This window comes from Myodes glareolus, chromosome 21 (genome assembly GCF_982192425.1).
Source record: "Myodes glareolus chromosome 21, mMyoGla1.1, whole genome shotgun sequence".
In the NCBI taxonomy this organism is placed as follows: Eukaryota; Metazoa; Chordata; class Mammalia; order Rodentia; family Cricetidae; genus Myodes; species Myodes glareolus.
Genome location: NC_142046.1, coordinates 50,647,876 through 50,662,880, shown reverse-complemented (window position 1 = coordinate 50,662,880; position 15,005 = coordinate 50,647,876).

The window sequence follows — 15,005 nt, the reverse complement described above, 5'->3', positions numbered from 1 at the left end:
ACATCCATGCAAGCAAAACACTCATACTCAAAATAAAATAAGCACAAAATTTTAAAGTTTTGCAAGAATGTAGATCAATGTTAGTCCCATAAAATTTGAAGAGTATAATTATTTAAAAAGTTATAGCTGGGCGGTGGTGGTGCACTCCTTTAATCCCAGCACTCAGGAGGCGGGAGGCAGAGACAGGCGGATCTCTGTGAGTTCCGGGCCAGCCTGGTCTACAAGAGTTAGTTCCAGGACAGGCTCCAAGGCTATAGAGAAACCCTGTCTCGAAAAACAAAACAAAACAACAACAACAACAAAAAACCCCAACAAACAAACAAAAAGTTATGTATGTTGCTGGGAGTGGTGGCACACACCTTTAATACTAGCATTTGTGAAGCAGATCCTTGTGAATTCACAAAGCTAACCTGGTCTGCACAGTTGAGTTCTAGGCCAGGCAGTAAATAGTACTAGTTAGTAGTAAAACTCTATCTCAAAAAAAACTTTTTTTTGGTCTGTTTAATAATGTGAGTCAATATTGATTGAAATATTTTTTTCTAGTTTTATCGAAGTATAAATGGCATATAAGAAATTGAGGATAATTAGTGCATATAATTTGGTGAGTTGGAACATATGTACACCTGTGTGTTATCATCACCACAATCAAGATGATAGAAAAATCCATTATCTCCAAATATTTCTCTGTTTCTCTTTGTGGGTTTTGTCTGTTTGATGGTAAGATCACTGTGTATGAACTGCACTCAACAATAATAAGCTTTTGTCTTGTTGGCCTTGAGCCCAGGGCTTTAGACCTGCTTGGCAAGCGTTCTACCATTGTGCCATGCTCCTGATCCATGCCTTCAACAATGTTTGAGGTGCACAATATCCTTTTGGTGGCGTGTTGCCTAGCAGCTCTCTGGAACACACTTAGGCTGTTAGATGTCTTTGATATAACCACAATATATTCATTAGCATCTATGTGAAAACAACGAATAAATACACATCACGGATACCCTAATAACGCCTTAGTGAAAATTGCTTTAAAATATAGAAGGTTAGAGGCGTAGCTCACTGGCAGAACATTTCTATAGCATCATACTGGTGCGTGCATACACACAGTGGTACCCATTTAAAAGCTTCAAGTTTAGGCAAAGATGAAATGAAACATTATAGTTTATATGTAAAAGTTCTGTGGGGTATGTTCCTGCATATCATGGAGGCAGGATTAAGAAACGCTGACTTCTTGTTGGTTTGTTGGTTGGTTTACTTGAAACTCACAGAGATCCACCTGCCCTGGCCTCCTGGGATTAAAGGTGAGTACCACCACACCTAGCAAATGAGGACTTCTTATTTCACACATACAAAAAAAGGAATATGCTGGAGCTGGAGAAATGTGGAGAGATGGCTCAGCAGTTAAGAGCTCTGGCTGCTCTTCCAGAAGACATGAGTTCAATTCTCGGAACCCACATGGTGCCTTACTTCTAGGGGATCTGATACCCTCTTCTGGTCTCCAATAGCACCTGGCACACAAGTGGTACATAGATGGTATAGGGGGGTCTTCTTTCTATGTGCTGCTTTCATTGGTCAAATAAAGAAACTACCTTGGCTTTTGGATAGGGCAGAATTTAGATAGGTGGAGTAGACTGAACAGAATGCTGGGAGAAAGAAAGCAGAGTCAGGCAGATGCCATGGTTCTCTTCTCCAAGACAGACTCTGGTTAGACTCAAGTCGGTAAGCCACAGTCAAGTGGCTATACACATTAATGGAGATGGGTTAAACTAACATGTGAGAGTTAGCCAATAAGAGGCTAGATATAATGGGCCAGGCAGTGTTTAAATGAATACAGTTTCCGTGTAATTATTTTGGGTGTAAACTAGCCAGCGGCCGGGCTGCCGGAACGCAGCTCGCTTCCTTTTACATCCAGGCAAAACATTCATACACAATAAATAATAATAATAAAATTTAAAGCTAAATAAATAAATGCTGAATTAAACAGACGAATTCTCTGTCTCTGACTAAGGTCGTCGGCAATTGCTTTTGCTATACGTTGTTAATTGGAGGGTGAGATCATGTTTATGACTATGCTCTTGCCTGGGTGAACTGAGCTGATGCTAAGGGTGGGTGGTGGCTGTAGAGTCAGAGCCCAGGTTTGCTGGGAACAGTGAGGGATAAGGTAGACACTGAGGAAGGCTGTGGACTCCTCCCCTCACACTGTCCTCTCGTGATGTCTGATGGTGGCTGTGGTGGTTCTGCTCTGCCGGGAACTGGTTGTGAGAGGAATCAAGCCTCTGCTCTACCTAATGGCAGGAGCTCTGTGGACTTCCAGTTTGACCCAACCAGAAACAAGCAGTGAGTCTAATTCTGTTTCTCATACTTCAGGTCTCCTCCCTAGCTTGCTTGCTTGCCTGCTTGCCTGCTTTTTATTTATTTATGAATTCTTGCTTTGTGAGGTTGGCACAGAACTCATTAGGTAGCTCAGATGGTCAAACTGCTCATCTGCCCCAGGATCCCAAACTTCTGGAATTGTGCTTCTACCTTAGCCATCATTCATTCATTCATTCATTCATTCATTTTGAGACAGGTCTCTCCTTGCAGCCTTGGCTGGCTTGGAGCTCACTGTGTAGTCCAGGCTGGCCTAGAATTCATAGAGATCTACCTGCCTTTGCCCTCCCAGTGCTGAGATTAAAGTTGCGTGCTACCTCCTTTCCTTCGCCTTTAAAAGGCAGACTTCCCTGTATCTATCTTTATCCTTGCCCTTGTCAAGCCAGATTATCCCAGAATTCCAGCTTGACATCTTCCTGTTCATCAGTAGCCACACACTTTTAACCCAGCCCTCAGCGCATGCCCCAAGCCTCTGCTTTTCGCTCTTCTCTTTCTGGATACATCGCTTCTCATCTAAACCTATCAGATGCCCAAGTTACGTATATTCCTAAATTCATACTTATAATGTTATGCTAACTGCCATTTAGAAAACAGGCAGGCCATTCTATGTTCACCTTCACTGGCAAAGTGATGGGCATTCCTGGGGCAGCCACCCGACCCAAACTTAGAACAGTCATTGATTATGGTACCATGGTGTTAGGTAGGGAGTGGCCTTAGTGTAAGCCAATCTTCATGACTGCTCCTGTGTAATCTCTGTTTAAAAAAAAAAAGTCAAGGAGGGTCTGGAGAGATGGCTCAGTTAAGAGCGCTGACTGCTTTTCCAGAGGACCTGGGTTTAATTCCCAGCATGCACATGGTAGCTCACAACTGCCTGTAACTCCAGTGTCAGGGAATCTGGCACCCTCACACAGACATACATGCATGCGAAACACTAATGCACATGAAAATAAATAAATCTTTTTTTTAAAAAAAAAAGGACGAAGGAAATACCTGTAATTATTTGTTGCCCATTCTTAGTCATTTTTATAGAACATTTTACAAACATTTTCAACTCACATTTCAAGGAGAGATGCACTACGATAGCGCCTAGTTATTTTGATAACTTTAAACTCATAGCTCCTAATAACAGACTTCAAAGGATATTATTTTGTCTAACATCATGATTTGTGCACTCATTGACTCTCAGTGATCAATGGGCTGATAAAAGCCCAGCTCCTCACAGTATTAAGCTTAAACACCGCGAACAGAATGAGTTTGATTGCTAGTATATTTTCATGCAAATTCAGAACACGGAAACAAGCTGATGATGACGGAGCTGTTTACAGCACATCGACCAGGACAAGTTTTATAATTAAGGTGGCTGCAGAAAGGAGAGCAAGTTGTCTTCTTTAGAATTTGTTACCTCCGGATTATAACATAGCCGGCAAGTCTACAAAATCCATTTTTATAAACGCCGATAGCATCTGTACCGAACACTAAGGAAAATTGCTTTCTAGAAGTTTTTCAAGGATACTTGTACTGTGAAGAGGGGGAGAGAAGGCCGAGGTAAAGGTGAGCCAAATGGCCTCGAGAGATGATGAAGTAGAAACTCATTTGAATGGAACAGACTGCTGAGCGACAGGTTTTTGTTTTGTTTTGAACTTGCTATGTTGACCAAAGGCATGGGGCTCTCTGGGGCATAGACTGGGAGACAGTGTTTTGTTCTTTTTGTTGGCTTTTCGAGACATGGTTTCTGTGTATTCCTGGCTGTCCTAGAACTCATGCTGTAGTCCAGGCTGGTCTCGAACTCACAGAGATCTGCCTACCCCTGCCTCCCAAGTGCTGGAATTAAAGGTGTGCATCACCACTGCCCGGGCTGAGCCAGTGGTTTTTAAAGCTCCCCAAGTGGTTCTAATGCAAAGCCAGAGTTGAGAATTTCTAGGAGAAGGACAGAGCTTGGTCATGGTGTTAGGTACTGCAAAGTGGGTATTGGGGTTGCAGATGAGCTTCTGCTAGTGGGATCACTACCAGTACCCCCAGTACCCCCAAGGGCACAGGCAGCAGGGATCTGTTTATTCCCTGACTGTCAGTTCTCCTCCAAAACAATTCCAGGGAGGCAAGCAGGAAATTACACAAATGTCGAGTACTTAGACTTGTACCAAGAACACTTAAAAGTTGTTTGCCCTTTGTTTGGGAGAGCGAATTTTCCTTTTCTCCCCTGGAGTGATTCCTCCAAGAAACTTAGGCAGGCTTGTGGGACCGAATGGTACCAGCACTCTTCAAGCCAGGGCTGACCAAGCCCGGTCTGAGCAGTGTAAGAATGGCAGCGTCCTCATCCACCCATCAATCGGCCTGATTGCCCGAGAGCTTGGACACAGCAGGCGCACACCCGCCTGCTCGCTAGTTCTGCTTATTACTTCCTTAGCCTATTTCACTTCATTACTCCATCTCTGCGGGAATGGACCAGAGCAGTTGCAGGAAGGAAAATGGTCCCGAGTATCCTTCAAGGCAGTGGGAGCTCGTCATGCTTGGCACACATGCGTCTGTACATAGGGGATAGGGAAATGGTCTGCAATGGACATGGCTTGGTGTCTGGATTAGGTAGCACTACCAGTGTTTGCCCCGTGCCAGACACTATGCCTTCTATTAAAGACTTGTGTGTGTGTCTGCATGAGCATATGTGTGTATGCACCTGTGCACACATGGAGGCCAGCAGCAGGCACTGGACTCTTCAGACCTGGAGTTACAGACATCTGTAAGATGCCCAACTTGTTATGTGTTATGTGGGTGCCGAGATCCAAACTCCAGTCCTCATGATTAGACAGAAAACACTCTTTTTTTTATTTATTTGTTTGTTTATTATGTATACAGTATTCTGTCTGCAGGCCAGAAGAGGACACCAGGCCTCATTACAGATGATTGTGAGCCACCATGTGGTTGCTGGGAATTGAGTTCAGGACTTTTGGAAGAGAAGGCAATGCTCTTAACCACCGAGCCATCTCTCCAGCATCCCTTCAGGAACTAGTTTCTCAGCAGCTATGGAGCCTGTCCTAGAACTCACTCTGTAGACCAGGCTGGCCTTGAACTCACAGAGACCCGCCTGCCTCTGCCTCCCGAGTGCTGGGATTAAAGGTAGCACCTGCCCTCTACCTTATTTCTTAAGCCTGGGTATCTCGCTGCGTCAAAGTTGATGAATGGGCTACGCTGTTGAGTGAGCTCTGGGGAACTTCCTGTCTCTGTCCTCTTTGTGTGCACACAGATGCACACCACCATACTTTGTCCTTGAAATTTTTTTCATTGTGTGCACTGGGATGTTTACACGGCAGGTACGTTACTTACCTATCCATTTCTTCCTGAATAGCACATTTTCTTCACCCTCTCTGTTGATACGACAGCCACCGTTCCAAACTTTAGATGTTTACTTATCAGAACCTTACCAACCGCTTTGTAAGGTGGGCATTATCAGCATCCTTCCTTATATAATTAGTCTTCATACAGTGTTGTTGAAGAATGCGTCTAAAGTCACACAGAGAGGGACTGAGCTGTAGATGAGTTGGTTTAGTGCTTGTCTGACTCATGAGGTCTTGGGTTCCACCCACAGCACTATATAAATGGGGTATGGTTGTGCACATGCCTGCGATCTCAGCTCTCGGGAGATGCATAGTTCAGAATCATACTTGGCTACATAGTGAGTTGGAAGGCAGCCTAGGTTCCAGAACAAAACTAAGTCACCCTGGTAGTGTTATTCTTTCAAGCTTTAGTTACTGCAGAGGCTCTTCACTGGGCAGAATGGTGAATGCTCAGCCCTAAATGGGGCGTCTGTCTCACCCCTGCGTGGCTCAGGGACATCACAGAAGGAGCAGTAAGACTGTGAGATAAGACTGGGAGGATGGGGAGGAGGGCAGTGAAACCCTGTCTTCTCGCCATGATGACTTGGTTGTTACACTATGAACTCATCGCAGTCAGGACTGCCTGCATGAGATCTTTGGCGGAACCAGTTACCAGTCCATCACGACGGGGAGGGCCTCCAAAGACCCCACTGCTTGTCGAGGAGCTATTGATAGTTGGTGACTGCTGGAAGAGGAGTCATTTCTTGTCGGCAGTGGTGGAGCCACTGACAAGTTGTCCAGTCAATAACCCCATGCCCTTACGCATGCAAGCAAACCTAATTAAACTCAGTAGGTCATTTTTTTTTTAAACAGACATGAGGTAGTAGGGGGAGGATTTAGGATTAAGGGATTCAGAGGGAATGGGAGGGGCATGAAAGAGGTTACTGGAGGTGAATATGATAAAAATACATTACTTACATGCATGCAGTTGCCAAAGAGAGTGTGCTGGTTGCTTTTCCATTTTGTTGCTAGGTGTGTTTTTTTTTGGTTTTTCGAGACAGGGTTTCTCTGTGGCCTTTGGTGCCTGTCTTGGAACTATAGATAGAGTAGAGCAGGCTGGTCTCGAACTCACCGAGATCCGCCGGCCTCTGCCTCCCCAGTGCGGGGATTAAAGGCGTGTGCCACCACCACCTGGCAGTTTTTGTGTTTTTTTTTTTTTAATTTATCAACTGTACACAAACTAGAGCTACCTTGGAAGAGTAAACTGCAGTTGAAGAATTGTCTCTAGCAGGTTGGCCTGTCCATTATTAATATCCATGTGGGGCATTTTCTTAATTGCTAATAGATGCACACAGCTTCAATTCATTGTGGTCAGTGCCATTCCAGGCTGAGAAGCACGACAGTAAACAGCATCTACCACGGCCTCTGCTTCAGCTCCTGCCTCCAGGTTCCTGCCTTTAGCTCCTGCCCTGACTTGCCTTAATGATGGACTGTGAGCCGAGCTGGGTTTGGCTGGTGATAAAACTACAGTCCCCGGAATCCATACGCTCCATAAAACTGTCATCTGAGTGCCACACATGTCCCGTGGCACACACAGCCACCCCCGGACCTCCACACTAATAATATAAAATTTTATAAATATTATAAAAGAATATAAAGTTTTATTTTATATTATTGCACAGTAATAAAATTGTTTGGAAAGAAGAAAGTTCACAGCAGCACAGCTTAATAACAGCCTAATTAAACTGTTAATTAGGAATCAATTAAAGAGGAATCAATCCAATGTCCACCAGCTTAATAAACGTAGGGCTCCTCCCCACCAAATTAAGTTCTGAGCACAGAAAACCGGGCTTCTCTGGTGCACCTTTAACCATTACTTAGTATTTCTATGTTCAAAGGCTAAAGCTGCTCTTGGCTGAACTGTGGAAACCCACTGAGTCTCCTCATGTCCTAATAGCAATTCTCTTGCAAGGCTGGTGGGGTGCAAGTGTCCGGCTCATTGGTTGGCACTATTTCTCCTCCGGGCTGGAAATTAGCGCTGTCTCCCTTGTGCACCTGGATAAAGAACCCGTGTTGCTTATTCAGTGATTAATGAAGGTAGACGCGGGATCCTGTGGTCTAACTCTCTTGTCTCCAAACAGACTCCACGGTCTGGCAGATCGCACTTCAAAGGTAACTGTTGCAGTGGATCATGACTTTGGGTGGTGGGTTTTCTCCTGAGCGAGAGGAACGTGAGGTTAGCTGCACTGTCTACCAAGTCCAGACATTCCCAATGGGGAGTTCATGGCTGGCTGAGGCTGTGTTTGTACCACTGGGGAAGCCCTTTCCCGGGAGCACAGACCGGTCCACAGAAGCGATGGCAGCTGCAGCAGTCCAGACGGGCGCGTTCTTGGCCTTTTGAAACAGCTCCTCTTCTCTGGTTTCATTTCTAAGTCTCCGAGAAGCAAATGTAGAGGCTGGCAGTGGGTAGGTGGTTCCTGGGACCTCGAGAGGGTGGGAGTGGGTCTCAGGGCTGGTGTGAATGGGTAATAAATGGTGTTGATGTTAGATATAATGACGATTTATGACTCAAAGACCTCACCACCACACCGTGTACTTTAAAGGGTGAGCTTTTGGGAAGATATATCAATACCAATCAGTATTAGATGCCCATGAAATAAATATAATCGAAACACAATTTTTGTGTCACGGCTGCATTGACTCTATAAGCTCTTGTTGATCTGGCTGAGTGAGAGCGTCTAGAAAACCCAGACACCGGAGAGGCTGACACAGCACTGACCTGAGCCTGGTCACCATGAGGGGAAGTACTCTGTGGTGAAAGCTGTGAGATGCTACTTGTGAACGTGACCTGCTTCACTTTGGTGCAGGAAAAGAAGGAAGGAAGGAAGGAAGGAAGGAAGGAAGGAAGGAAGGAAGGAAGGAAGGAAGGAAGGAAGGAAGGAAGGAAGGAAAACTCAACAATTGGATGCTCTGGACAGTGGTGGATGCAGCTGTGCAGATGGAGTTGAGGACAGGGGATGAGGGCGGGGACGGGGTAGGGAGTTGTCAGGATACCCTGGAAGTGTTGGATGCTGTTGTGCGGATGCAGCTGAGGATGCGTGAAGGGGAGGTGGAGGCTTGTGAGCTTGTGAACTGCATTGTCGGGGCGGGGTGTCTAATCATGCTCAGAAAAGGAACTGTGAGGACCAGCCCGGTGAGATGCTCTTAGTGATGTCCCACCACTTGTGATGGAGCTGGCCCACCCCTTTCACACAGTATGTATAATACTAAATGAAACCTGCTCAGGGTTTCTAGTGGCAGCTGAAGAGTCCCATATGTGGTCACCATAAAACAAGCCATTCCTCACACCAATATGAGATAAACTCTCTGTCTTCTAAGAGACAGTCTTTTAAGAGGCCGGCAGTGGGCTGTGCGTGTAGAGTCTTTCCTCCTCCATGGCTTGTGGCCGCAAACTGCCTCTTGATCAGGCCCAAGTGTGTCTTCTACCATGTCTGGTTTCAGAACCATGTTCCAGTTTTTTCACTGTGCCACATGGTCCAGCACCCACCTGCAGCGCATTGATATTTCTAGATCAGTATAATAAAGGAGTGATATGAAGAAAGGGAAAAGAGAGCCGGGCGGTGGTGGCGCACACCTTTAATCCCAGCACTTTGGAGGCGGAGGCAGGCGAATCTCTGTGAGTTCAAGGCCAACCTGGTCTACAAGAGTTAGTTCTAGGACAGGCTCCAAAAGCTACAGAGAAACCCTGTCTCAAAAAAACCAAAAAAAAAAAAAAAAAAAAAAAAAAAAAAAGGAAAAGAGAAAGCTACCAGAGGGACAAACGACACAATTTGATTGCCACGTTTAATTTTTATATAGTATATGTATATATATATATATACGTATGTACACACACACACGCACACACACACACACACATCACGTCTAATAAAAATCCAGAGACAGAAATTGGGGCTCAACCTGAAGGTCAGAAAAGGAAAACAGCCAGCCACTGGCTCTTACCTTCTTACCTTTACCTCAGTTCGAAATGGTTATCCTGATTTCAGGAATCTCAGAATAAGACTCTGAGAGTTGTTTCCTCCCATTTTATATTACTCTGTAGAGCTAGGATTAAAGGCGTGCACCACTACCACTCAGTTTCTGTGGCAAACTAGTGTGGTTACTGGGATTAAAGATGTGTCACCAAACTGGTCAGTGGTGGCGCTCGCCTTTAATCCCAGCACTTGGGAGGCAGAGACAGGCAGATCTCTGTGTGTCTGAGGCCAGCCTGGTCTACAAGAGAGTTAGTTCCAGGACAGTCAGGGCTGTTACACAGAGAAATCCTGTCTTGAAAAACAAACAAACAAAAAAAGTGTGTGTCACCACTGCCACTGCCTGGCCTGTAAGGATGATCAGTGAAGTTGTTTTACTTTCTGAACTTCAGGCAAGCTTTATTTATTAAAATACAAATGAAATATCACTACACACGCACACACGTATATACACACATACATATGTGTGTATGTGTGTCTATATAAGTGTATACCATGTGTACGGTCACCCTCAGAGGCCAGCTGGAGTTACAGACAATTGTGAACTCACAGTGTGGGTTCTGGGAGTTGAATTCAATCCTCTAGAAGAGTAATGCACACTCTCAACTGCTGAGTCATTGCTCCAGCCCTGCTTGCCAGTTTTTAATCTACTAAACTGATAGAAGTGAGCAAGCTTGACGTGTTTGCTCTGGTAGGTAGGAGGAAACAGCTGTTTCTCAAGACACTGTTAGGGTCAGGGTGGGCCTGAGGGCTGGGCTACAAAGCAAGTTCCAGGACAGGCCTCAAAGGTACACAGAGAAACCCTGTAGCACAGAGAAGGGACTGACCGTGACTCGCAGCACAAGAAAGAAAAACAACAGCAAAAAGAGAAAGCAAGACGTGATGATCACGCTGTAGTCTCAGCACATGGGAGGCTGAGGCAGGAGAATTGCTGTTGAGTTTGAAGATATCCTGAACCAGAGTCAGGTCCGTCTGAGCTGCAGTGACACCCTATCTTTAAAAACAACAGCAGAGCCGGTTGTGGGTGGCGCACGCTGGTAGGATTTGCTGAAGGAGGCAGAGGCAGGAGGATCATGAGTTCGAGGCCAGCTTGGGCTACACATTAAAATAAAATCAACAAAATGAGAATAAGAAAAATAAGGGGGCTGGAGAGACGGCTCGGTGTTTAAGAGCACTGGCTGCTCTTCCAAAGGACCTGGGCTTGATTCCTAGTACCCACACAGCGGCTTCTAGCCAAACATAAGTCTAGTTCCAGGGGATCCGATGCCCTCTTCTGGCCTTTAAGGGCACCAGACATTCATGTGGTACACATTGATGTAGGCAAATACTCAGACAAATAAAATAAAGTTTAAAAAAAAAGAATGAGAATAATAATTATTTCATGGTATGAGAGTTATACATAAAAACCCAAATAAGCCAGGCAGTGGTGGTGCACACCTTTAATCCCAGCACTCAGGAGGCAGAGGCAGGCGGATCTCTGTGAGTTCGAGGCCAGCCTGAGCTGCAAAAATGAGTTCCAGGGCAGGCCTCAAAGCTACACAGAGAAACCCTGTCTCGAAAAACCAAAACTAAAAGAACCCCCCCCAAAAAAACAAAGACAAAAACAAAACAAAGAAAAAACAACAAAAACAAACAAACAAACAAAAAACCCAAAACTGTTTTCGTGAATGTTTCTGGGTTTTTGCTTGCACTTGGCAGTGTCCAGGAGGAAGAATCAGGTGGAGGATTCGAACATGGCTGTGGCTACTAACCTTGACGGTGGTAGACGGACATTACCCTTACCAGTACTACAGACACGGGGTTATTATGACATTTTCCACACTGAATAACCACACGCTCTTGGGTGGGAGCGGGTTCTCTGTGGGGTCCTCAGCCATCAGACTTGAGTAGCAAACACTTACCTGCTCTGAGCCGTTTTCCAGCCCTGTTTGCTTGTTTTTCGAGACAGGTGTCAGTGTTTTTCCCAGGCTTAGCCTTGAGGACTCAGCTCAGTGGATCATCCTCGCTCTATCTAGTTCCTATGTGGTATGCAGGTTCCCATGCCTTGCCTATGAATTATGTCAATATTGTGTCTATTAAAAAACCCACACAACTCCTAGGATAAAATGTAGTGCTCTTTGACTGATGGAAAGGCTTATCGCGAAATGCACTTGCTGCCAAGGTTGATGATAAGTTTGATATGGATACCCCATGGTAGGAGAGAGTCGACCACTGAAAATCATCCCCTGACCTCCGCATGTGAGAAAAGGGGGAGAGGGGCTTGCTGGGTAGATGGCTCCGTTGTGGAGTACTAGCTGTTCTTCCAGATGATCAGAGTTTGATAACAAGCACCTACATGGTGCCTAACAACTGTCTGTAACTCCAGTTTTAGAGGAACCGGTGCCCTCTTCTGGCCTCTTCAGGCATTACATGCATGCACGTGGTGCACAGCCATACATGCAAGCATAATACCAACGCACATAAAATAAAAATAAATTAATTATTTAAAAATTAAGGAAACACTCTGACACCCCCCTTTATACCTCATGGGCATTACTTAGTCTTTTAAAAAGGACTTTGGGGGTTGTTGTGTAAACCTGTCTCAACCTCCTGTTTCCAAACTCCCAGCAGTCACTTCCCAAATTACCACACAGAGACTTATTTTAATTATATATGCTCAGTCAATAACTCAGGCTTATTACTAACCAGCTCTTACATTTTACGCTAACCCATGTTCCTTATTTACACTCCGCAACATGGCAGTACCTTTTTTTAGCATGGCATGTTCACCTCCTGCGCCCTCTGCATCTGGCTGGTGACTCTCTGACTCTGTCCTTTCCCTTCCCATCATCCTTAGTTTGGTAGCCCCACCTATATTTCCTGCCTGGCTACTGGCCAATCAGTATTTTATTAAACCAATTCGAGTGACAAATATTCAGGGTACAAGAGGATTATTCCACTATTTTGATGAAATAGCTAAGTGAATTAAATGTGCTCGCCTGGAAGAATGACCATCTGAAGTTAGTTAGAAGGACTCACAAAAAGGTGCCAACTCCACAGAGCTGTCCTCTATGTTGTCATGCTGGGGCACAGGGCAACACACACACACACGCACACACACGCACACACACACACACACACACCACGTACACATACACACCACGCACACACACACACCACGCACACACACACAATTTCTATATACATGAGATTTTTTCCAGCATGTGTGTATATGTAACACATGTGTGAAGTTATGGATGATTGTGAGCCATTGTGTGTGTGCTGGGAATCGAACCTAGATCCTCTGCAATAGCAATAAGTGCTCTTAACTCTAAGAAAGTAGTTCTCAACCTCCCTAATGCTGTGACCCTTTAATATAGTTCCTTATGTTGTGGTGACCCTCAACCATAAAATCGTTTTTGTTGCTGCTTCCCAACTGTAATTTTGCTACTGTTATGAATTATAATGTAAATATCTGATATTCAGGATAACTGACGTGACTTTCAAAGGGATCATGACCCACAGGTTGAGATCATGACCCACAGGTTGAGAACCACTGCTATAAGTCACCTCGCTAGTCTCTCCCCTTCCCCTGCCCCCACAAATACTAATTTAAAAGAAAACAAAAACAGCAACATCAAAAAGACTACGAAGGGGAATGGAGGCAGGGACGCGTCCTGTTTGTCTTTTTCCTAGGACAATAGTGCCCCCGTGTGACCACTTCCTAGAACAGCGGCTACGAAGTCAAGCGGGTGTTGATTGTCCCTCTTGAATGCAAAAATCACTGTTAACTACATCAGTCAGACTGAATTGAATTCAGGGAGTTTATGGAGACCTGCCAGGCGTGGGGACTATGCCATTTCTTTCACAGATGTTTTTTATTGCATTGTTCTGTATTCTCCTCAGATGAATAGGGACTGAACCAGTTCCGCTGTGTTTGTTTTGTAAAACCCTGCCGTTGTACGCAACTGTGTGTCAGTGTATTCTGGGGAAATTGGCACTTCCATAGGCATCCATGCATCCATCCATGCATCCACCCATGCATCCATCCACCCATCCATCCATCCATCCATCCATCCATCCATCCATCCATCCATTCATCCATCCATGGGCTCATTCATTCACTAGCTCACTCATCCACTCTTTAGATGGGCTATCATTCATTCACTCCTTAGATGGGCTATCATTCATTCACTCCTTAGATGGGCTATCATTCATTCACTCCGTCACTCCTTCTTTCACAGATGGGCTCTCACTCTAGCCCACGATGCCTTGGAATTCATTTCGTAGCCCATTTTTAATCCTCCTGCCTCATCCTCCCAAGTACTAAGATTACAGACATGACCGACTGGACGGACCTCCAGCTTTCATAACACAGTCCCCATCCGTTCTGGAGTTCCCAAGGTCCTGGATGCCGTCTCTGACAGCGCACTCTGACGATACCACAGGGACAGATGCTGTGATAGCTTCAGCCATCCCCCCCCCTTGGTAGTTGCCATTTCTTCTAGTAAAGCTTATTCACCCAATTAAAATAATAACTTTAAAAGACAGCAGTGGCTTTGAAGCACAGTGTGTACCCCCGTAATCATCCCAGCACTGGGAAGTGGAAACGGGAGAATCCTGAGTTCAAGGCTGTCTTTATAAAAGGAACAGGGGAGATAAAGAAAACGGGAGCAAGAAGAATAATCCCAGTGCCCAACAAATGGAAACAGGAGAATCAGAAATTAAACGTCATCCTCAGATGCACAGGTAGTTTGAAGCTAGCCTGGGCTACGTGAGACCTATCTCAAAACAAGCAACAAACAGACAAACAAAAAAGAAAAACAAGCACCGAACCAGGGTAAAATATTCTATTCATCTGTCGGAAGTTTTAATGAGTTTTTTGTTGTTGTGGCTGTGTGCATGACATGTGTGTGGTCAAGTGTGCAAGTGTACCACAGCACATGTGTCGGAGTCAAGGGCAGCTTTGTGGAGCTGGTCTTCTCCTTCTGCCTTCATTCCAGGGATTGGACTCACGTTGGCAGATTTGCTCAGCAATTGCCTTTCCTCTCTGAGCCAAGTCACTGTTCCACCCTTCTCTGTACAACACCCTTCTCTGTAAACCTTTCCACCGTCCGGCATGTCTTCTCCCCTGGGGCTGCTTAGAAATCGTAAAGTGGCCCTGAGTGCATTTTGGGGATTGTGTTTGAAGTCCATGGGGGTTTGGGGAGTGCTCAGTCTATAAAGCTGCAGGGAGCTGGAGATACGCAGGGCAAGGGCGCTTCACATCACCGTTTACAGCTCAGGATACAGGAATCCAGTTGGAAGAGACCCTCGAGGCTAA